Below are 22585 nucleotides of genomic sequence, written 5' to 3' on the forward strand. Positions count from 1 at the left end.
GCAGAAAGAAAACAAGTTGAAAAAATATGAAAGAGAAGTTTTTAAGTGACCTCTTGTCTTTCGTAAAACTAGAAGAAACCCTGAAACGATAACATAAATAAATGATAACAATAGAAAATTAATTCTAGAAGCAATATTTACATAGCATTTACTCTGTGCCAGCACTTTGAACATAATCCACTGCATTCTTGCCTACAAGATAGATACTCCCATTTTACAGCTGAAAAAACTGGGGCATAGATATTTTAGCTAATTTGCTCAAGCCAAGCATGGTACAATGACCTGAATCCTGGCAGTATGGCTCCAGAGGCCGCGATCTTGATCTTCATATTCTCTTGCCTCTCAAAAGGGTCTTCAGGGTGGGCTTGGTTACCTGCAGACAGACATTCCCTGGCTAAGTGAATGAAACAAGCCCTTTTGGAAAAGCTAGTCTGGTGCCCCGCTCTGCAAGCCAACCCACTGTGAGGAGCTGGATAGGCTGTCTGCTTGGGCCCAGGTTCTGGAACCCTCCCGATTGTCTGAGGACTTGAACTTTCATGACCAATAGCCCAGTCCCCTAGAGACGACCGCTTTGCCTAGTCCCAGTTCACTCCCATCTTTACTACTTCACTGTCCACTCTTTTGAAGAAATGGCTCAGAAAGTCAAGCTCTGAAGTTTTCCCAAACTCAAGTTCTTTAAAATACTATTTTTGAATGATGTTAAGTGTTCTGAAGAACAAACAAATAAACAAACAAAAACCTTTTAAAAAACTGAGCAAAAATGTCATGCCAAGAGGCTTGTCTACCTATGCCCAGCATCTAGACCAGGGACTGGCAAATTACAGCCCTTGGCCCAAATACAGCCTGCCACCTGTTTTTGTAAATAAAATTTTATTGGCGCACTGCCATGCCCATTCATTTACATATGGCTGCTTTTGTGCAAGGACAGCAGAGTTGAATATTTACAACAGTGTCTATATGATCTGTGAAGTCTAAACTATTTACTCTCTACCCCTTTAAAGAAAAATTTTGCCGACTCCTGACCTAGATGAATGGAAAAACAGTCAGTCACAGTATGTTTCTCAAGAAATGCTTAAAAGTTGGGCAGCTCCAAAACCTCCCCTATCTTGATACAATGGCTGGCATTCTCTCCTGACGATAGCAGGTTAATACGTAATTTTGGGCCCAGAATGATTGCTCATGAGTTTCCCTACCGTAGATGCATTGTTCCCTTTACGAAAAGCAATCCACTAAAAAAAAATATGTGCTGTGCCATGCTCTTAGCAGGCGTGCCTTATTATCAAAATGATTTTTTTCTGCAAAAGTTATTCAGATTTCCTTCTGATCGTTAGCATTTACTTAATTTGATAGAAATTAAGTGACTCTAGTCAAAAACAGAAAGAGAAAAATAATAGCATTTTGTTATTGTTATTTGTGCTTTTCAGAGGAGGAAACTAAGGCTCTGAGAGGCTAAATAAAATGCCTTAAAATTATAGAGGTATTAAAGGCTGTGAGAAGTCCTTGAATAAAGAAATCTAACTAAGCTTTTTTAACCCATTATTCCCTCAACAGATCTTTCTTTCTTTCTTTCTTTCTTTCTTTCTTTCTTTCTTTCTTTCTTTCTTTCTTTCTTTCTTTTCTTTCTTCCTTCCTTCCTTCCTTCCTTCCTTCCTTCCTTCCTTCCTTCCTTCCTTCCTTCCTTCCTTCCTCTTTCTTTCTCTCTCTCTCTCTCTCTCTGTGTCTTTCTTTCTTTCTTTCTTTCTTTCTTTCTTTCTTTCTTTCTTTCTTTCTTTCTTTCTTTCTTTCTTTCTTTCTCTCTCTCTCTCTCTCTCTGTCTCTCTCTCTCTCTTTCCCTCTCTCTCTCTCTTCCTCCCCCCCCCCTTTCTTTCAGTTCCTTCTAAGGTCCCAGGAGTCAGTTCTCTGAGGAATGCGCTGGGAGAATGTGTCCCTATAGTGGGGACATCATGAGTTTCACAGAGCGAGACGTGTCCGTGATGGGAGACACACTCAACCTTGCGGAGCTCCGGAGGTTTGGTGGGGAAGCCTCAATGTGGGCATTGCAGAGCTCAGATAACCAGCTCACCACAGGGAAGAATTTTAAACAACCCGGCTTTCAGTTCCCTCTTCTGTTACAGGATTCGAGGGTTATGGAGACAGTTCCATGAGACCATCTATTACAATCTAAATTGAATGACATATTATAGGCACTCCAAAAGGGGAGGATAATGTTATATTTTGTGGGTGCAGGTAGAAAAAGTACGGAGCAAAAATAAATCAGAAGCTCTGCTAAAAAGCAGAGGAAGGCTTCTGTGCCTGATTTTTCCATCCTGTCTGCCCTGCCCCACTCGAGCTAAGCCCACCGTTGCACCTACAGCAGACGAGCTCCAAGTGGAAACGGGGTACAAGAAAGCAGGACATAGCATCAAATAACTGCATTAAAGCACAAACAAGTGCTAGAGCGCTTCATTGTTCGCTCCCAGTCATCTCAGTCCCAGCTTTCGCCCTCCTAACTCTAAGGACGAACCATCAGTTGCTGAACTGCTTCTTGTTGGGGTTGAGAAGGTGGAGTTGGGGAAGGGGGAAGATCATCCTTCCATTTTGGAGAAAGTCCTAGGAGGACACACACCTGGGGGAGGAAGCTGCCCGCCAACCTAGAGGCTGGGACCCCACCCTCCAGTCCACCAGTGGGAAGGCCTGAGACACTCAGGGTGGAAAGGACTAGCCTCTCACTGCAGGCCAATCTCTAAGCCTCTTCTACTGGGCTTATAAACCGGATCCCTGCGGGTTTTGCCCCTGACCCCGAGTCTGCTAGGATTCTGGAAAGACAGCTCTTGTGCGATGGAATAATAAGCCCATGATGTGAGACAGGGGTCCGCAAGCTTTCTCTGTGAAGGGCTGGAGAGGAAACAGCCCCAGCCTTGTGGCTGTATGGTCTCTGTCCCAGCTGCTCAGCTCTGCCCCAGCTGCTCAGCTCTGCCCTTACAGCGAGAAAGCAGCGACAGACAGCATGTAAACGTGGTTGAGCTCCAAGAAAACTTCATTTATGGATGCCAAAATTTGAATTTTATGTAATTTTCCTGTGTTACAAAACATTTTCTTCTTCCCCCCACCCCTCACCCCCAACCATTTAAAACTGTAAAGCCCGTGTCCATGGGTTATGCAATAGTATGGTGAAGGCCTTGGGTGGAGGGTGGGGGGGCGTCAATGGGGAAAAAGGGGGACATCTGTAATACTTTCAATAATAAAGATTTAAAACAAACAAACAAACTATAAAGGACATTCATAGCTCATGCACCATACAAAAACACATGGTGGGTAGGATTTGGTCCATGGCTATCATTTGTTGAGCTCTGATCTAGAAGATCCTGGAGGGTTCTGAATGAGGGACTTTGGACAAGCCTCTTAGCTTCTGAGAACACAAGTAGGAGCACTACCAACCAGCAATGGGAAAAATAAGATAATGTCTGTGAAATTGCTCTAATAACTGTAAGGTGTTGTTTTATAAATTAACGTTAATATTACCAAGGTAAGTCTTTAAGCAAAAATGTTGATTCCAACATTAAAAGACGTGTAAATTGTCCAGGGATCATTCAAAGGAGGAGAATTTCAACCTCTGTGGGGAAAACACAGCTCAAATGATCTTTTCCAAGTGTTTTGTATTTTGAACAAAAAAACCACAACCAAAATGTGACTTGTGGTTTTGGATGTTGGAGGGTTTTTTGCCACCAGTTATATTATTTTAAAAGTCATAAAAATCAACCACAAAATATCTAATTTCTCAAATTATTATTTATTACCATTTAATTAACTGCACGGTTGGTTGAAGATTTTCTTCCAGTTTCTCCCTTTTCTGTGGTTTTTCCCTTTGCTGACAACACCTGAAATGGGCAATAGCCACCGATGTCAATGAAAACAGAAGCAAATGCAGGGCTTTCAGGACCTGAATTATCTCCCAGCCTCAGGATGACAAATGTTCTGGGGCCTGCAGGTAGGAGAAAAGCTGAAAGAGGGTTCTCCAGCTGGAACATTCTGAGACTTGTGTTCCCCTAGCTTTCTTCCAGAGGGTGGGGAGAGCCTGTGGTGTGCTCCAAAGAATGGAGCTTTCCAAGTGTCCACTGAGGAGAGGCCTCTGGCCCAGACACAGGAGCCTTGTTTCCAAAGGTAGGTTCCCAGGGAGCACTCAGGGACCATGGCTTCACAAGGACAGTGACAACCCTGATGAAAGGAGAAAGCCAGGGAGGAAGGGGAGGCTAAGGAAATGTGGTATGTTTCATTTTTATTTTATAAAAATAAGAAATGTAGAAGTTGACATCATGGATGTGGCAGTCAGCAAGGTAGGCATATTCTGCTGTAAGAAACAACCCCCAAATCACAGTGATTTCATGGACAGTGTTCATTTCTCACCCAGGCAAAGTGCACTGTAGGTCTGCCGGCTCTCCGGGATAACGCACCTTGATGCGGAGACACAGTGATCCAGGCTTCTTCAGTTCCATGTCTCCTGACTCATCTCCTGGCTCTCTGACCCCTCAGAAGGGGAAGAGGTAGCTAGGAAGTCACACAGGGCCTCACTGGCCTCACCTTGGCACTCGTACTTACGGTCCAGTGGCCAGGACAGATCATATGGCCCCACCTATCTGCAAACAGGCTGAATAATGAGCATTCCTGAACCATAGATGTAAAGTCACCCTTTTATATAGAAATCAAATTCTTTTTTAAAATTTAATTAATTTTTTAATATATTTTTATTAATATCAGAGAGAGGAAGGGAGAGGGAGAGATAGAAACATCAGTGATGAGACAGTCGTCATTAATCAGCTGCCTCCTGCACGCCCCCGACTGGGGACCGAGCCCGCAACCTGGGCATGTGCCCTGACTGAGACTCGAACTGCAATCTCCTGGATCCTAGGTCGATGCCCAACCTCTGAGCCACGCTGGCCAGGCTCAAATTCTCCTTTGTGTGATCTCATTCTGTGCCTGGCACAAAGGTTTCACAAACTCCTCCAATTTCCCCCCAGCAGAGAGCTCAGTAAGCCAAATGTTGCTCCATCCCAATGGCCTTTAACTCCACTTTATGTTGCTTTTTCTCCCACGTTGTTATGATGATCATGGCCAGCATGACTATTGCTAAGGGCTTAACCCTACTTGATTAAATGCCCACTGTGTTCTTGGCTCACCTCACTTTTTTAGTTGCAAAAATACAAAATATTCTACAGTATTTTTTTCTTCCTATGTTTGCCTCCCAACAAAGCACATCAAGGTACCCTTTTCCCTAATCTGCATACTTAACTCCTTTTTTTCCTACTCACTAAACTTGATATTTTCCCTCCCCCTATTAACTCCTTCACCACCCCTTCCTGAAATTCCCCGCTGCCCACTCAGCATGGGACCACCTAGCTTGTCTTCACCTCAGCAGTCCGGACCTCAGTTTCTTCATCTGTAAAATGGAAGGTTAGAATGAGCTATGTCCTTCCAATTCTGATGGCCTCACAATGCACAGAATGCTGATGTCTCTCATGGCATCCTCCTCACCAAGATTTTACCCTTTTAAATCATAGATATGCTAATAACGCTATTATAACCTGAAGTGTTAAACAGAAAAAAATAAACTCTATGGATTGAACTTTAAATAGGAAATTTCTCCTTCAATTTAGAAATTCTCCTTTCTTAAATTTTCTCAAACAGATTTTCATGAACCAAGTGATTTGGAATCATTTTTAATTTACTTAACTCATTGTACAGTTTACTCTTGAATTTATTCAGTGTTGTAAATCATAAATAGTGAAATTATCAAGTTCTCCTAAAAAAAATAATAAAGCTGATTCCTATGTATTTTCCTTTCATGATGTTTCCAAGGACACAGTTGCTTGGAACCAGAACTTAATAGAATGATTGAGTTCACCTTGAAGTTAATGGCCATCAACATTGATGAGATGCTCAGATAGAAACTTAATCATTCGCCTGTAAATAGGTGAGTTTCTTGTTTGTTTTCACTGCATATAATAAAAGGAATATAAGTAGAATGTTCTATTATCATTAATAATATCATATAAAGATATTTTTTCTGGAAATGGGACCAATCATAACTCTATACCCTTAACAGAATGTTTTGTGTTAGTCATTCCTTTTCAAGATTAAACATTAAAGGGAAAAAATGGATTCTTCCTCAGCTGCTATGGTTATTTACTAAGCACCATCAATTTTATGCCATTTAGCCAAATATAATGTTTAGACTAACAGCAATAAATGCAATGGCTTTCCTCCCTCAAGTAAGGATGCATCCATGGTCCAACTGTCCCTTTACCAGGAGCTCACAAAATTTCTTTGTGAGCTTTAGTTATAATGAAGACCATTATTAATGATATAGTAATGATATAAAATGATATAATGATGTGTTATTTTGAGGTGTTATAAATGAATTATATCACCTCTATTTCAGTATTTTGTGTAACCCACAGTTAGGCATTCAATTAATGGTGGGTGTCAATAGCATATTTTGTCAATTTGAAATGCACGTCTCTTTGCATCTTAGTTATCTTTGAAATCAGGATGTGCGCTGCAGCTGATGACATCTCACAGTCACTGTAGGCAAGGAGACTGCTGGTCATCGCTGCCTTTGCCTGCCCACGTATTTTTCCTGGAAACTTGATGGATAGTCTTGATAGTGCAACTATATCATGAGCCCAATGTTTCGGTAAAGCAATGCTTGGGAAAGGAATCTGAGTTCAGGTTGTAGTCCACATGTCTTCCATTGACACGCATAGGGCAGCTGAGGAATTCAAGCACCAAATCTTGCTGAGGGACTATCAAAGAGTTGAAAGAAAGTCCTGAAGACAGCAGTGGAGTCTCTTTATGAAGTACTGCATCACCTATGCTCTCTTGATGGCCCAGAGGATGATCCTGTGTAGAAAAACATGGACATTGGCAGCCTGAGGTAAAAAAAATTTATTCAGATGAGCACATTCTGTATGTTAAGAGAATTTCAGAAGTAAACAAATCTGTTTCTATTTTTCTTATGTAAGCAGAAGAATGATAAGATTATTTCTATCTAAATGCTTCATAAAAAGCTCAATAAGCATTAAATAAATCCTAGTGATCTGAAAATGTTGTGTTATATCCGAATAAGTAGCATATTTTCCTTCTAAGGATATCCTTGCATGGCCTTGTTAGGACAATGAAGTCCCTTTGCTGCATCAGATTCTGCAGATGGTCAGAAAAAGAAACTCAGGGTTTCCCTTTGCTGATGACACTCTTCCTGCTCCTGTTTAAGCAATAATAAATCTCCTTAAGACATTCCCAAACCCAGCTGGGCGTGGCTCAATGGTTGAGCATCAACATAGGATCCAGGAGATTACAGTGTGATCCCAGGTTCGGGGCATGCAGGAGGCAGTTGTTCAATGACGACTCTCTCACCATTGATGTTTCAGTCTCTCGCCCCCCCTTTCCTCTGTCTCAAATCAATAAAGATAATATATACGCACACACATATACATATATATATGTATATATATTATCTTTTTAAAAAAAGACATTCCCAAGCATCTATTTTGAATTTTTGGGTGGTGCCCAGTTTCAGTTGGAGATAAAATTCATGCAAGTTCTGGGCTCCTGTATTCAAATCGCTGTTCTTTGTCAAGACAAGGTGCTGTGAATGAGGGAGAGGTGATGTCAATAGAAATGGCTTGGGCAAGATGTCAGAAAATGTCAATCACAAGTAGGAAATGATCATAATAATAGTAATAAAAATAGGTTAACATTCACTCAACATTGACTAGATGCTAACTGGTATTCTAAGTATTTTATACGAATTAACTCATCTGTTCTCCAAACCATATTGTGTTAGATACTAATTTTTATGATCATTTTTCAGAGGAGGAAACTGAGATGCAAGAAGGTGAAGTAACTTGCCCAAGTTCACAAAACTAGAAAGAGACAGGTCCGAGATTTACATTCATTTGGGCTGGATCCACCAAGCACGTACATGCTGGGATATTCTGGAATGATTATGGCTTGAAACTATAATTATTTAATTTGGGGGAAGAGCCTTAGCTATTCCCGGAGGGACCATCCAAACATAACCAGCATACTGGTTATTGAAACGATGACGCACAGTAGGGCAGGCAGAGAACCGGCCTGCGACAGGCGCTTCGCCGCGGGCTGAGCCCCCACAGCACCAAGGTCAGGGGTCTGGGCGGCGGCTCGGGAGCGCAGGTGTTCCTGAACCTCCAAACCCGGTGCAGACTGCGGGAGTCTGACTCAGATCGTGTCCCCATAAAGCTCACCCCAGACTGAAATTCCTGCCGGGTCCACATGGAGAGCGGTGCCTCTCCCCCTCCGGGCCAGCCCAGAACGCCTAACCGAGGTCTGGGGCAGGGCCAATCGCAGTCCTTTGGGGGGCGGGGGGGGGGGGGGCACAGAATTAGGAATTCAGGCGGGCAAAGAGACCGTGCACCCCCTGCAAAATCCCCGGGGTGCGATGATGTCCCTGCGCCCCCTCCGGAATGGACAGAGTTTCAGCAACAGCCCCACGAACGCTTGTAAATCTTCGCATCTTTTTGAGGGTCAAGTTTTAAAATATCATTTCCAAGGGTCGCTGTCCCGCGGCTCTGACCACTGAAGGCTCCAGCAGAGAGAATGCAGGCGACGCCGGCCCGGGGCCACCGAGGGCTGGGCTGCGGCTTCACAACCTGCCCTGCGAAGCCATGACGTCACCGGTGCCCCAGACCCCAGACCACCCACGCGGGCCGCCTATTCTCTCCCACGTCCTCCGAGGGACCTGCCTTTGCAAAGGACTCGAGGTCCAAACGCAGGACGGAGCTTGAATTGTTACACAGAAGTGCTGCCTGCGCCAGTGGGGAGCATTTGGACGTGTGGCCCTGGTGATTTTTCTCCCCATTTGAAGGCTGAAATTCTCCTTAACTAGGGTGGAAGGGCTGAAAGACGGAGGGGGGCGAGGCAGGTTCCCAAAATGGGCCAGAAAATCTGTAATAGCACATTAGCAAGACAGAAAATATACATATAAAAAAAATGGGAACGCTGAAAATATTGGGGTGAGAAGTAATTAGATCATCAACGATGTTAGATTGACATGTAGGTGACTTTTTTCCTCCTAGACTCTTAGTTATTAGAAGGAAATTGAAGGGAGGGAGGAAATGTCCACATTGCTGAGACCTAAAGAAGTGTATTTTTTAAAACAATTTGAAGGAAACTGAGGCATTTGGGGCTGTTGAATATTTTTGACTAATCTTGAGTTGCGAGGGGGAAAGCTCATTTGGGGCCACAGAGAGTGGTGGGCCCTGAAGGCCTCCGGCTGCTGAACGGATCTGCCTGCATAGCAAGGAGCTCTGATGTTGAGACCCTGATAATGTGGGAAGTGACCGGGGTGCAGGGGCCCTGCCGGCTATTTTCCTTTGGGATAACAAGAGGGCAAAGTATAGGGGCAGGCAGGGAGGCAATAGATCCTAAATTGATAGCACTCCAGACATTAAGATACTGCTACAGGGAAAGGAAAATGAGCGTGTAAACTAAAACCCCAGCTTTGTGACATCTTCAGAGAAACAAGTCATGTTAAGGCTGAGGGTCTTAATCTTTGCTGAGTCACCAACCCTTTCCACAGTCTGGTGAAGCCTATAGAAAAATCTCAGAATGATGTTTTGAAATGAATTAAGAAAAATACAGAGGATTACCAAGGCCGTCAATTATATAAAAATGCATTTATAAAACATGTCTGAAATGTTAATTTACATAATAATATGTGTGTGTTTTTATTGAGTCTTTCAATAGCAAGATTCAATGGTTGGTTTAGTAACTGCTGTGATTTTGGAGTGACGGTAGGTACACACAAGAGTACCATCTACCACAATTATAGGTGATGTGCAGGCATCTGAAACTTCCCTGGGTGACAACAAAGTCCTTACAGTTGTGGTTGGTTGTGTACATTCATCACTGAGGAAGCTGCTAAGTTTCAGCTAGGTGTTGAAAACAGAGATTTTTTTTCACCCAAGTTCATGGGTGCCCTTGTTAAGAGCCCCTATCCTAAGGAAGACGTCACCAGGCACCCAAGGGGGGCTGCGTGACAGACTCAGGCATTGGAAACGAGTCATTTCTGACTAGTGAGGTGTCTGACCTCAGATTTGTTCCTCAAATCTTTTCATAAAGAAAAAAATTGGCAAAACCATTTCTCTAAGAGTTCCTTCAGACACTGGGGCACAAGGAACCATTTCGAGACCTCACTGAAGACCGTAAAACAAATTCATAGATACCCCAAGGTATCTTTGATGGACTGATTAGATTGGTTGTGAACCCATCCGAGTGTTCTTCCAGGGAGGCTCAGAAATCCGTGGGGTGAGGAAGGCTTCATTGGTTGGGTCTTGTATTAGTAAGAATAGGTGACAGGGAAAACTGTGAGCAGGCTTATTGGTTGCCTTCCCAGCATCCATCTCTACCGTTTCCTTTCCTAACAGTACCCAGAGCCTCATGTTGCATCCTCCCCTCCTCCCTCAACCCATATGATTTCTGTTTTGAGGGGAAGCTTCAGGAGTAGGGCATGACCAGCTTAAGCCAAACCTTGTGTTCTCCTCTTTTGGCCACAGTCACTGATTCAGGACTGGGCATGCCACCCAAGCTGATGCAATCCAGGTGACTTTCAGGACTCTTGTGGTGAAGGATGGGACAGAAGGAGTCTCTTTCCCCAGGAATTGGTAGGGTGGAGATCTGGTCCTTTTTCTACCAAAAGGAAGGCCAACCTGGGATGAAGCCAACACACAGAGTAGGGCATAGCCAAGGGAGTCCCAGAGAAATGAGCCAGAGACCCTGGATGAAGCAAATCCAGAAGCCTGGCCCATATTAGGAGACTCAGTGAAGTCCCCTCTTGTTTAAACCAGTGTGAGTTAGGCTTTCTGTTACACGTAGCCCAAAACATCCTAAATGATAAAGCAGACTTCCTAATTATACAGTCACAAAGCACCATGTTCTCCAAGGAATCCCTAGAGTTTCCCAAAGTTTCACTGAAATATCTACTCTTCCATGTTGCATCTTTATGGGGCTGAAATAGGATGTGTGTCTCAGAGTTCAAACTCCCAGAGTGAATTCTCAGCTCAATCACTAACTTATCCTGAGACAAAGAGCAGGACATGTTATTCCTCTGAGCTTTAATGTCCTCATCTGTAAAATGAGGCCACAGATGTAAATGGTTAGAGTAATTGATCCCAAAAGCCTTTTCTACCTAACACAGATATATGAATTTTACGAAGAGGAAGACGTTCTAATAGTCCCCACAGTTTGACTAATGGCTTGGCAAAGTGGTTGCCCTCTCGGATGCATTCATAGTTGTGTTACTATTACAGAACTGAGGATTTTATGTAGCCATGAATGTTAGTAGCCCAGAGAATATGTTATATTTTGAGATTTTTTAGTCATTCACTTAGTAATTTCTGTATACCAGGAATTGCAGCAGGCAGCAAGATATAGAAATAAAAGACACAGTCTTTGTCTTTAAGAGGCTCCCAATTTAGCAAGGAAGACAGCTGGACCTCTGAGTAGTTACACAGATTGTACACTGAACAACTCCAAGGGTTCCCCTTCATGCCAGTATTTAATAACATTAAGGCTTAAAGTATGGATCCACTGCAGGATTTCAAGTAGGGGAGTTACAGGATTATATCTGGATCCTAGATCATTCTCAGAATAATGAGAAGACTAAAACAGAAAACACACAGGTGTCATCTACGCACACACATATGCATATGCACATACATACACGCAAATATAAAACTCATATCAGAAATGTTATGAAAATTTTATCTATGTTTCCCTAATATTTTTCTTCTGCTTTACTTACTTTTTAATATACACATCTGCAGTCTACCTAGGATTTATGCTTGTTTATGGTATTAAGTAGCTTGGCTTTGCTTCCAAATGTTTACCAATTGTCACAATACCATTAATTGAATAGTTTATTCTTTCACTTCTCTGAAATGTCATCTTTGTCATATTAAATTCCCATGGCCATCAGGGATGGCGTCTGAACACTATCTTTGCAAGCGGTCTATTTTGTGCCACACTTCTCAAAACACTATAACCTTATAATATTTATTCATATCTGATAACTGAAATGTTCTGATATTTTCTTTTCCAAAATTGTTTTAACTAGTTTCATAAATGTATCCTCCCAGATTAACTTTACAATCAATTTGCCAAGTTAAAAAAGCAAGATATCTCTGGAAATGTTTTTTTCAATCACATTCACTAGATAAGCTAATTTGGGCAGAATTTAGCACTTTTATTATTATAAATTCTTCATTAAATCTGAGATAATGAATGCTATCCCTCACTTTTTAAAAGAAAATAGTAATTTTTAAAAGTATGTTTAGGAAAAGGACAGAAGTAACTTAAGTATTTGGTTCCTCCACCCACAAATGTTTAAAATGATCCTTTATCATGAAGATTCAGTGTGAAAAGTCCCAGTACCTGGTGAAATAACAAGCACAGAGCAATGATAATTCCATTACCACCATGACACATTTCCTCACAGAGCCTGCCAGGAGTCAGCAAGACATCGAAAATAGTCTCATTCACTTTTTAAAAATTTTTATTAAATGTATTGGGGTGACACTGGCTAATAAGACTATATACATTTCAAGTATATAATTCTACAATACATCATCTGTATATATTGCATTGTGTGCTCACCACCCAAAGTCAAGTCTCCTTCCAGCACCATCTATCTGACCCCCTTTTCCCTCTTCTACCTGCGCTGCCTCCTTCCCCTCTGGAACTACCATACTCTTACCTATGTCTATGAGTTTTGCTTGGTTGATTGTTTTGTTGTTGATGTTTGTTTGTTGCTTTCTGTTTCACATCCCACATATGAGTGAAATCATATGGTTGCCTACTACTCAGCCATAAGAAAAGATGAAACACTACCATTTGTGACATGCACGAATCTTGAGAATATCATTCACTTTTTTAAAAATATATCTTTATTGATTTCAGAGAGAGGAAGGGAGAGGGGGAGAGAGGCAGAAACATCAGCGACGAGAGAGTCATTGATCGGCTGCCTCCTGCACACCTCCGACAGGGGATGGAACCCGCAACCCGGGAATGAGCCCTGACAGGGAATCGATCCGTGATCTCCTGGATCCTAGGTCAGTGCTCAACTGCTGAGCCACGTTTTGAAGTTAACAGCTCTCCGGCAAAACAAAGCCGCCTTACTAAACTTTTATGTGGAAGTTATTATTTTTTCTTTTTTTCTTTTCAAGGGCAGCTTCTCCTAGAACACCCAAAAACATAGTGTCCTCTATGAATTGGAAAATATTAGTAGCCTGGGGACAGACTCACCCCAGGCTGTTTTAAGGAATCTCATTGAAGTTTTAATGCTAATGCCTCTCTATTAGATGCCATTCCCTGTCTAACAAGTCACAGGGAGAGCAACAGCTCTCTTTAGGACTTCCAAGTGTACTGCTGGATGTAACGGTATCTGCTGGACGGACGTTAGGAGAAGCGCACTGCAGCCCATGGCCGAATTCCATGGCAACAGCTGGTGAATCGCAGGTGTTGTCAGGAAATCCTCCAGCCCCGCTTAAATGTTCCGGAGAGTTCTTTATTATTTTAAGCACAGCGTTTGGAGAGTGTTTAATTTGCTTGAATTCAAAACATTCCTCATGGGCAAAGTGCAATGTAAACAAAGTTCCAGGAGAAAGTCATGTCAACCTAATTTTTTATTTGCAAACAGGGTGGTTAAAAACAAAGTACTTAACTGTTTTTCTGACAGCGATGTTGCCACGTAGGCATTTAGGAAGGTAATGAGGGGAAAATGCTCTCTTATTTAGGCCAACCGTGATGTGAGTTATTTGACATTAGCTGGGGGAGGTGGAGACTTCCAGATAAATTTAGTGCATCTGCCTTTGCAGGGGTAGTGTGAGGAGGGTCGAGATATACAAGAGACTTTAATATCTAACAGTGGAATCGGTTGCAACCTTCAGGGGGCAGTGTTTTGAAGGTACTCACATCTACCTTGTTAGCTTCAGTCCCACTCTCTTATGTGGCCCATGGTTTAGAAACATAAAAACAACAACAAAAAATACCCCATCACTCAGAAGCTCAGAACCCCTGGGTCTATAATTCCACCTCACCTAAGAACACACCTGAGATCCTGTTCGTTGTAGTTGTGCCTTAGCAGGGCTTTCCCATTCAGATACCTGATATAATCTGGGTCCCACTGTCCCACATGAGTTCTTTCATTGGTTCTTTTATTTTTCGTCTATTTTAGTGAACTCTTGCCGAATTCCAGGGCCTGCGCTAAAACGAAGACACACAGTGGGAATAGGACACTGGCTTTATCCTTGAGGGACTGTGGGTAGGTGAAGAGCAGACGAGTTATAGCAGTTACAGCACAGGGAATGAGTGCTCCCAGAAGACATGGCTGGGAAGGGTGGTTCAGGTGACAGGCTTCTCCATTAGCCATGTCTCTGGCCCCCACTGCACCTCCAGGAGGAGCTCCAGCCCCACAGCCTCAGGGATCAAGCTATGTCATCTGTCTGACCAACGCAATTGGTCAGGAGAGAAACCTGTTATCCCAGCTGGCAAAACTGAAGCTGGTAGGGAAGACTGTCCTTCCCGCTCTGCTCACCATTTAGGCCATCAATGCCATCATGGCAGAAGAGAATGTTGCCAGCTCCCAGAGATGACCCAGGTGAGGCAGCGACACAGCTTCCTGACAGCATCTCAGCCGGGGCCAGCCCAGCCCGAGGCCAGCTCCACTCCTTTCTATAGTATAAATAGTTGATTCAATAAACCCCTCCTCTTTTTATTTCATTTGGCTTGAGCTAATTTGAATTGGGACTCTGTCCCTTGTCACCAAAAGAATGCTGTTTACTTCATGTACCAAAATAGGGATGTGTACAGGGGCTCTGAGAGCACATGGGTAGGTGGATATGCCAAGCCCAGGCTAGTGATACCCTAATAGGAGATGTAACTAATGACAACAGGAGCCCTGAGCTAGTCAGCTCAATTATTTCATTCCCCTTTATCAAACAAACAACTCCCTTTCTTTTCCTTTCTTCTACAAACGTGGGTTTCAGATAAAAAAGTTGACGGAACCCTGTGGAGGGTGGAAGGCCAGGGTCGTGGGATGGGTACCCAATATTGTTCTCTTTGGTGATGGCAGTGAGCTAAGGAGCAGAAGTTTAAAAAGAGGATGCCTCAGATCTCAAGGCGATGTAGGTTTTGTATAGCTGGGATCCATTGGGACCTCCATGGACAGCAGGGGCAACTACAGGCCTGAGCTTGTGCTACCTTAAGCAGATTGGGGCAGTGGAGCAGGGCGAGGCGATCTCCCCGGTCCTGCTGGGGTCTCCTGCTCAGCCAAGGCCTTCCCTCCCAAGGACCATGCGGCCTCTACTTGCCCCAACTTCCTTCACATACGACTTTATTGTTCTTCTAGGGAAGACGGGAGGCTCTTTCTGAATGTTACAGAGCCCAGCAGCTGGACCATGCAAGGAGGACATTTCACCAGAGGGAACCAGAGATGTAAAGACATAGGATTTCGATACAGCACCTTGTGCCCAGAGAACTCCAAGTGTTGCAGCCACAGGGCTGAACTGTATAAATCACCAGCAACACTTGTGTACATGACCTGAAAGGATGTATCAGGGGAAAGTGTTTTGCAGTTGTAAAGTGCTCCACAGATGCTATTTTCTATTATGATGTATATCACAGGGTTGTTGTGAGACCCAAATGAGATCACACACCCATAAAGTGGCCTGGAAAAGCATTGTGCTCGGGCTAATTAACAGAGTTTGGGTACAGCCGGGTTATGTTTCAGACCACGAAGGAACAGTAAAAATTGACTAATGGCAAATTTCTCCCGAATCCACAGTTTTAAATATCTTTATAAACTGAGTGTTTTAATTAAAATACTTCCTATCACCTCTTTACAGATAAATGAATGATTTCATTGTCTATTAAAAATAATTTCCTGCTAACAATCAATTAGACCATCAGGCTTCAGGCTTCAAGCCCAAGAGTCATTTTTGTTGATTTACCACATCACCAAAAACACTGTGGCATCTAAAATACATACATATGTATGTATATGTGTATGTGTGCGCACATATTTTTTTTATTTTCAAATCTGTGTCCCTTATCTCCTAAAGTACTGCAACGTTGCCTTAGCTGCTCCCTCTGGCTCAAGCCTCTCACCTCTGATCTCAAATCCATCATTCCTATAGATGCTCAGAAACTCAATAGCGTTTTGTGTCATTCCATCTGGTTTGGCTGTCATGTGGCTTCTTTCATTGTGAAAAGGCATAAAATAGAAATAAAATTATAGTTACAAGAAAGGAAAACTCTCGTTTATTCCAGGTGGTTTGACTGTTGACCTAGACACCCAAGAGAACTGGGTAAAACATCCCTAGTTCTAAAAGGAAAATTTGGTAACATTGCTCACTATTCAAAAAATACCAAAAGGATAGTTGTTTTACTACCTACCTGCAGAAACCAATCGAAACATATCATGGAAACAAAAGTCATCCATTTGCGGGGGGAGGTGTAGAGATGCTGAGTATTGTTGCTTGGGGCGTCAGAGAATTATGACCGTGCCCACAGCCTCACAAAGTCTCCCACAAAAACAGTTCCACAGCTTCGCTAACCACAAAGACCCCTGACCAAGCTCCAAGGTCAAGGTGGGATAAAGACACCTTGCTCATAGTGATATTTCTCCAAAAGCAAACTAAAAATAAAAATAGTGCGCAGGGATGCTTCCTTGCCTCCTTCAAAGAAATACCATTTTCCTTCTCACTCAAAAGAGAATGTTTGCTTCTTAGAACATCTTTGTTACACGCATAGACCCTGGTTCTGTACACATCTATCCCTCAGGGTGGTTTTCCCTGGACCAAAGGACAGTGTGCCCTCAAGAAGTAGCTAAGTCTCTAGCTCCTGTCAGGTAACAATGCTTGCAGTTTTTAATAAAAGATTATTTCCTATTTCTACCCACCAGGTTCACAAAATTCTTAAGTACCTGCATCCCTTAATATTGCTGGAGGGGCTTCTTTGAAGTACAAGGCCCCAGCTGTCTGCACTTACTTGGTGCGAAGTTTGTTTAAGCTGAGGCCTGAAGAGAAAGCAAAAGTTCACCCAGGAGCAGGGTAAGAGGGGATGGATGGTGGTCCTGGCAGAGAAAATAGCCCAGTGGGATGAGGCAGTGTTAGGAGAGAGAGCTCACTAACAGGCCAGTATAGCTGGAGCATGGAGACTGGGACAGAGAGGCAGGAGGTTGGCTGTTGATTGAAAGTGACAAGAGAATAGATTTAAAATATAAGTAGTAGGTCCAGATGACAAACTTCAAGAAAACACTAGATTGTCACTTCCCTTCATTAGACTCGTTTCCTGTATTGTAAGTTATTGATGCACAGGAAGAAGTCAACGGGGAAAATGCTCTTTTTCTGTCCAGTTTCTAATCCGAATTAGGCCTTCTTTGTCAAAAAGGAACACGGGTAATAATGGTGACAGCTATTGAGAGATCAAGAAAAATCCCATCTACCACAAACCCTATTCTTCAAATCCTAGAATTCATAGCCTCTGCCTTTATCACAAATCTAGAAAAGCAGCCATGGCCAGTAAGATTGGCATAGGTTAGTGACTGCTTAGCCCTTCTGGGGGGATGTGGTGGGGCTCAGGGGCTTCCCCCTGAAGAATGCAAACTTTTCACTCCAAGCTCTTGTCCTCACCGAAGCTCACCAACTACAGCCATTGCGAGAGTCAGAATGCCTAGGTTCCAGGTAGGCGTATGCACTAAGGCCTTTGATACAGTCATCAATTATGTTAAATAAAAATTTTAATTTAAGGAGATTAATCACAGCCACATATAAACATTTAAAAAAAACACACACAACAATCTAAATGCCAGACAGCAGACAGGTTTTAAAAAAAAATATCTCTAGTGCAGCCAAAAAACTAAAAAGCTAAAAATCTCATTTTCGAATAATAATTAACAATATGGAGCAATTCTCAAAGTACTGTATCAAGAGAAAACCTGATTATCAAACAGAATACTAATGACAATTTTCATTTTATGATATCTGTGCTGTGAAGATATAAATCTTGGAAGATAATACTTTAAAATATTAACATGCATTTTCTCTGAAAGGTATGGCTTTGGGTTTGCTTTTCTTGCCATTCTTTCTCTGTTTTTCCAAGTGTTTTAAAAAATATATAATATTGTTACAGTCAGAAAAAAAGACAGAAATATTCAGAAGAGCCTGTGTTTTCCATGGCAAGCCTGTCCCTAACTGGGTGAGCCTCTGAGTCACATGGCCATCTTTGTGCAAATAAACAAGGTCTGATTTTTCTGAGTGTTCCAGAAAAATTAAAATGTTTCTGTGAGATTTATCTGTCCATGTCCTCGCCTGAGCAAGGAAACACAGACACAAATACCCATGTTTTTCCTGTTGTGCTGCCCTAGGATGTTTGGGAGCTTGGCTGCAAGTCCAGAATTCCAGTGGCCGCCTCCAAAACTGGGAGCCTCTTGCGTCTGTGAAACGCAAGCTGCCGCTCCCGCGAGAGAGGACACCCCTGGGCTCCCCGCCCCATCGTGGAGAAAATGGCCCTGTGTGCACAGGCCTCACCGCTGGGCCAAAAGGAGAACCGCCTGGAAAAACAGCAAGATGCTTGCAATAGTCTGCTCGGTGTCTCAGAAAATAAAATCCATCTTTCTTTACCAGATGAGAGCCGATGTTCCTTGCGCTGAGACTGGAAAGCTGGCTAGATTTCCAGAACTATTTTTCATGGACATGATGGAGAATTTGATGAGAAAAAGAGAAATATGAGTGGAGGAGATTAGATTTCTGCAGGATTTTTACTTCCTGTGGCTTCTTCCAGATGTTCGTGAGACCTATTGAATCAGAATCCCCGGGGAAGGGGTCCTGGCATCTCTATGTTAATAAGGGTTCCAGATGATTCCAATGGGTAGCCAAGGTTGAGAAGGATGGCTGTAGCGACTTGCGTACAAAAATGTAGGGGGACTGGCATAGAAAAACAGCAGTTAAAACACCCACTGCATTCACAGTAGAGATATTTAAATGCAGCCTTGAAAATTATTTTTTTTAAAAGGCTGTCTTCTTTGCTAGAAAAGGTTCCATGCCATTACTTCACTTGAGTCACAGATTCCTCTCGCAGTCTGAGTGGAAACAACAGGGCAACCCAAGGGCACACTCAGGCAGGGCCATAGGATGCCACATAAATCAGCTCGGGGCAAGCTGGACCAAGCCGGGGTGAGCACTGCAGAGGCAAAGCCACCGGGTGGGGACCAAACGCTTGCTGCCTATTAAGTGCACGTGTTGACTTTGTGTGGGGAGCTGGAGAGTCCGGTCACCACAAACCCAAGGGTCAACAGCCACTTGGCAGCTCCTTTGCACCGAGCAAGTGCTGAATTAAATAAAATCAGTGTTTAAACAGCTCGGCATCCTTCTCGAAGTTACTCTTCAACGTATGTCCTGATTTGTAAAGGGGGCTTAAGCCCACTACTCAGGCGTAATGTTAGTCGCTCCCTTTTTACTGAGATTTCTTCCGGTTTGTGGGTGAATCATATGGTCACCTAACATCGAGGTGAAGGTTGTGGTACGTAGGTGAGGGAGCAGGGGGAGGGAGAATGGTTAGTAACCCCCTAAATGATCATGAAAAATTAACTTGTGCTCGACACAGCCAGCAACCCTCACTCTTAGCAAGCAGCAAAAATCACCACTTAGGAGACTTCCCTCCCTCCTTTCTCCCTCCCTCCTCCATTCACTGTATACATGTTTAACTCTTTCAGTTTCTTTAATATCCATCGTTGACTGAGCTGCACAGGGCAGTAAGTGTATGTCAATTTTCACTTTGCAGCATGCACACTTTATTCCCAAATTACCCCAGTAACCCAAATAAGAAAGGAGAAAATGCACAAAGAATTACTGTGGCCATCTGGAATGCATAATGTGGAAAGATCTGCAATACATTACATGGTCTGGAAAGTGGCTGGTCGAATTCCAGAGCTAAGACAGACTTCAAAGTCTGGCTGTACATCAGTGAAACTGCTGATCGGCTCCGATATTTAAAGTGGGTGTAGATGAATGAATTTATTACCGTTTTTATCTTCTGGGCTCAGATGAGGAAATGGGATCATAGTCAGGTTCTCCTTTAATTTCATGCTGAATTTTTTTCTTAGATTTTATTTTTCACCTCTTGGATGCTGTATTAGGTCTTGATTTTTCTGTTTGGATTGCAACATCCCTTCCTTATCTGTGCTATGGTCCTGAGAACAGACTCGTTTGTATGAATAACTTCACTTTGCAGAGACTGGTGGCCTGATCATGAGATGTTATGCATGCACAAAGGATCTCAACTTATATATATATATGACTTCATAGTCTTTTTTCTGTCTCTCTCTCCAATGGAGCAAGTCAATAGTTAAGATCTGAACTCAACTATATGGAATTTATTTCTGAAATTGAATTTGGGTGATATCTAGTTGTATTTCCTGATCAGAAATATTTTATGAGTAAAACCTGGACTTAATAAATATTTGGAAACACTTGGTTTGAGGACTGCTGTCAGAAACTCCCCTTAGGAAGGATGAAAGAGCATCTCTTTCATCAATGGCCTTGAAATCCCTTTGAGAAACAAGCATCTTCTCATCTCTGCCAACTGGGTTGCTTTTATCTTCATACAAATGTATCATGACCCTTCAAAGAACCTCAACAAATAGAATCCTAAGCCAACTCCATAGCAAATGCCTGCACTCCTCCACCTTCAAGAGCTCATAGGGTTCCATTTCTAAACTCTAAACACAATCTCATTAGCAATGAAAAAGTATTGCTTTGGATCTCTTTTGGGAATGGGAAGGAAATAATTATTTTTCACACACACATAAAGGAAAGAAGCACACCAGGAACTCAAGGTTAATCATCTCTTGATAATCTACAATGACTTCTTTTCTTCTTTACTATGGCAAATATGCATTTGAACTTTCTTGGATTTCTACAGTAATTAGATTATTAAAACATAGCTGAAGTTCCCACTAAAATATTCAAAACTAGCCTGGGATAAGATGGTAGAGAAAGGTAGAGTTTCACTTTCAGGTTCCCTCTTAATTTCCTGGCCCACTTTTCATTTTCAGTATTCTTTCTCCACCTCCTTCCCCAGCAACCAAAGAACAAGATATTAATTCTTTAATGAGTTATCCCCCTCAAGAATCTTTCTCACTTTAAAAGAGGGTTTGAGATACAGACTCTGTTTAACTCAAAGAAATGACTCTCACAGTAGGCCATGAAAAAAGAAAACTGTGGGGGTATAGCGGCCTCTGACACCCCTCCAGTTATATCATGACAGTGCTCACCAATACTCAAAGGATGGTGTTTAAACTAGAGTAATTTCTGCAGGTCAGTGAGTTTTGTTTTGTTGTGGTTTGTTTAGGTTTGGGGGTGTGTTTTTTTTGTTTTTTAAAAATATATCCTTATTGATTTCAGAGAGAGGAAGTGAGAGGGAGAGAGATAGAAACACTAACGATGAGAGTCATCAATTGGCTGCCTCTTGTATGTCCCCTCCTGGGGGTCGAGCCCACAGCCCAGGCATGTGCCCTGACCAGGAATCCAACCATGATCTCCTGGATCCTAGGTTGATGCTCAACCACTGAGCCATGGTGGCCAGGCTCAGTGAGTTATTGGATAGATGGTGATGGAAGGAAACTTGACTTGGAGTGGTGAACACACAATACAATATACAGATGATGTATTATATAGTTGTATCCCTGAACTATTTAATTTTATTAACCCCAATAGATTCGATTAATTAATTAATTAATTAATTAATTAATTAATTAATACAAACCACATCCATTCTGTTTCTGGTAATTAAATCCTACTATTTAGTGTCTGCCCCTCTGGGTACCCATCAAATCTGCTGAAATCAGGGAACCAAAATAAATAAAATAAAAGGAGAAAATAATTCAGTATTTTTTCCACCCATATGTTATATTCTAAAATCAGTTCTAAGATAAGACATTTTTCCATAATAGCTAGCAGTTGCTCTTTATTGATTTCCTAAGACTACCATAACAAAGTACTTAGAATTGGGTAGCTTAAAACAACAGAACTTAGTTTTATCACTGTTCTGGAAGCTTGAAGTCTGAATTCATTGTGTGATCAGGGCCATGTTCCCTCCAAAGCTTCCAGGGGAGGAAACTTCCTTGCCTCTTCCACCCCTGGGCTTTCCTTGGCTTATGGTAGTGTAATTCTAATCTGCCTCTGTCATCACACACCTGCCTTCCTTCATGCTCAGGCCTCTGTATCTATAGATATTAAGTCACTTGCCAAAGAAGTACAATTGGGAATTTGAATTCAGGTCTGCATCCAGACTCAGAAGTCTTCCCACCACACCGGAGGTCCCCCAGGAGAAGCTCCTGGAGGGCCCGTGAAAACACAGTCCAGAGCTTCTGAATCAGGAGGACTTGGGTGTGGCTGATTATTTCCATTTCTAACAAGGTTCCAGGTGATGCCGATGCTGTTGGTGGAGGACCACACTTGGACAACCACTACACACTGGCTATATATTAGAAGTCACCTGAGGAGCTTTCAGAAGC

General features: G+C 42.6%; 1 long non-coding RNA gene across 1 annotated transcript in view; it reads right to left on the reverse strand.

The window, feature by feature from the left end:
- Positions 1-6379: 6379 nt before the first annotated feature.
- Positions 6380-22585, reverse strand: part of LOC308563619 — a 91967-nt gene continuing 75761 nt past the window's right edge. Inside the window, exon 4 of the long non-coding RNA XR_013999799.1 lies at positions 6380-6876. This is a non-coding gene — a long non-coding RNA (uncharacterized lncRNA). The remainder of the gene's footprint in view (positions 6877-22585) is intronic.

The sequence above is a fragment of the Miniopterus schreibersii genome (assembly GCF_964146895.1).
Source record: "Miniopterus schreibersii genome assembly, chromosome: 11".
NCBI classification, from domain to species: Eukaryota; Metazoa; Chordata; class Mammalia; order Chiroptera; family Miniopteridae; genus Miniopterus; species Miniopterus schreibersii.